The sequence below is a fragment of the Nyctereutes procyonoides genome, unplaced genomic scaffold (assembly GCF_905146905.1).
Source record: "Nyctereutes procyonoides isolate TBG_1078 unplaced genomic scaffold, NYPRO_anot_genome, whole genome shotgun sequence".
NCBI lineage: Eukaryota > Metazoa > Chordata > Mammalia > Carnivora > Canidae > Nyctereutes > Nyctereutes procyonoides.
This window is the reverse complement of record NW_026575156.1, coordinates 830,777-833,751: the sequence shown is the minus strand read 5'-3', so window position 1 is coordinate 833,751 and position 2,975 is coordinate 830,777.

Sequence of the window (2,975 nt, the reverse complement as noted above, 5' to 3'; positions counted from 1 at the left end):
AGGAAGTAGATTGTCCAGGGATCATAAATAACCAGTTTGTAAATTTACAGTAGGAATCATTTTGATGTTTAAGAAAATTAAACTAAAATTAAAATAACAATTGTAAGTGTACTGACAAGAGGAGAATGAAATTAAAGCATTTTGCTTTATATTTGTTAATCAGAAAGAGAATACGGATATTAGCAGCCCATAGTCACTGATCACTAAATATCAAAATAAGAAAAATACATATTTAAAATTAGTATTAATTAATTTAGTGCCAAATCCTGAGTCAAACTGAGAGGAAATTTAATAATAATTTCCATTTATCCAAGTACTATTTTAGTTGAATTGGTATTGGTTTCACAGCATATTAATATTTTATTTTATTTTATCTTAAGAATTATTACCTCACTCAAGAGACATTAGAGTCTATCTGAGTTAAGCTGATGTTCACTAGCATTGTTTTTATTTTGTTTATTAAGCTGGATGCCTCATCTAATTCTGGGCTTCAGGGAAGGATTGAGGTCGTCAAAGGCAGACAAAGAGTGCTGGAGGAAACAAAAACAATTTTTTTTTGGTAACCGAAACCTTAACCCTTGAGGATGATCAACTCTATGCCTATATCCCTCCACAAAATATTTGAGTTCTGGGAATGCTCAAGGAGCCAGCAACTTAAAGTGAGTTTCAGTCTTTTTGAAGGCAGAGTAAAATTCCCTGCATTTTCACTATGCTCAAGGAACAAAGCATATAGCTAGTCTTTGCCTCCAGATGTATTCTAGAGATTTGTTCTACACTGGGTAGGAGACTGGAAACAGAAACTGGGGAAATGTTTAAGAATTAAGATGAATATTTATTGTAACGTCTTTCAGGAGTGAGGCCACAAAAACCAGATAAAGTCTCAATCAAAAGTCCTAAGAGCACATGCTCAAGGAAAAGAAATGAAGCAGACATATGCCAAATATCCTCAAGTTTCCATCCATTACTGTCTGTGTTTGGATCGAAAGGATATACTTGCACTATTGGCATAACAGAGAAGTGAGAGAATCTTCCCTGGTGAAAGAACACAAGATGTAGATTCTCTACATTGACTTTAAATATACGGTTTAGCATACCATAAAAATTGACATTAGAATAGAACAAAATATGACAGATGTTTTCGAGAAAATTAACAATAACAGAAAATGTGAAAATGGTCAAGAATTTTGACTTAGCAGAAAAAAATGGATAAACTGTGCCTAATACAGTGAAAAAGAGATATGAAATTGTGACTAAAATAGATAAAAGAATCATGAAAAAATTTGACATTTTAAAAATAATCATAACCATATTCTAGATTGGGAAAATTCAATGTCTGAAATTAAGCTAAAGGTACAGAATTAACATCAAGTCAACACACAAAAACATAATTAGCACACTATAAATATAAATAAATAAATAAATAAATAAATAAATAAATAAATAAATAAATACTGAAGAAACAAGAGAAAAAATACAATAGAAAAAAAAAGAGTAGAAATGCCAGTGAAAATTCAAAGACATGATTAAGTAAAACATGTGAAAAACAACTAATTCAATATGAGTGAACCTACTACAGGATAAATCCAAAGAAAGTCACACTTTGGTATATCTTAACAAAATTCCTGAAAATCAAAGATTTTTTTAAAAAATCATAAAAATAGCTAAAACTTAAAAATACATTTTTCTCAAATAAGCAACAATAACACGATCACTGTCGTCTTAAGAGAAATGATGGGAAGGAAGAGACACTGGAAAAATATTCTTAAACATTGAGGATGAGAATATGGCACATTTAAAGTTGCTGAAGAAATTTAAAGATAAAAGATATTATAAATGTTATGCTGATAAATGTAATAAACCCTTCATGAGACTGTTCAAAAATAAAAAAGAAGGTATTCTAAACTACTCCTATGTGGTTTTAACAAGATATTTGATTCTTGCTCCATATTATTGTTATTTTCAACATAACCATCAGATCAAAATGGAGTACCTTAAAAATTTTAATCAGAGTACAAAAACTGAAAAATATACAAATTGATAACCTAAGTACTTATGATCATTAACATGCATTACTACAAGAAAGGGAAAAAATTGTGAAAGACTCGTCAGTTTGAAGGGAAATATTTTTAACTGATACAATGCATAAGGAACTAATAAAAAAGTAAGTCATATAATCCAGAAAAAAAAAAAGAAAAGAAGAAAATCACAGAAGAAAATAAAGATTTGAATAGATAGCTAATAAACAGATTGTGGCAAATGGTCCATAAAAGTGTGAAAAAGTTGTCCAAATGTGTTAGTGATCAAGACACTAACATTTTTTTTTTAAGATTTTATTTATTTATTCACAAGAGACACACACAGAGAGAAGCAGAGACACAGGCAGAGGCAGAGGGAGAAGCAGGCTCCATGCAAGAAGCCGGATATGGGACTCAATCTCAGGTCTCCAGGATCACATCCTGGGCTTGAAGGCAGACACTTAACCGCTGAGCTACCCAGGTGTCCCTCAAGGCACTGAAAATTAAAACCCATTCATTAAATTATTAGAAAATAATTAAAAATAAAAAAGTAAAATTGGACAACTTTAGGTTCTGCGGGCTTTCGACCTCCTGTAACATTTGTCCACTGTTAGTGGTTCTATAAATTAGTACCACCCGGCATATTTTAACCATCTCGTATCGCATGACTCAGCAATTCAATCCTAACACAAGATATATAACTTAGGTAAATACTGTATTGGAAGAGTTTCAAATATACTCACAGACATGCATTGTTTATAAGTGCATAAAACTAAAAACAGGTTATTTGTCATGAAATGGAAATCACAAAAATAAAAGAGACAAATGCATTGTTATATGCTTGTCCAAATGATTTGAACAAGTGCCTGGATGAATGGAATGAGAAAACTTTGCATATATCTTGGGTTAAAAGCCTTTCAAGCAGAAGGAATAGCTAAAGTAAAAGTAAAATATGTGACT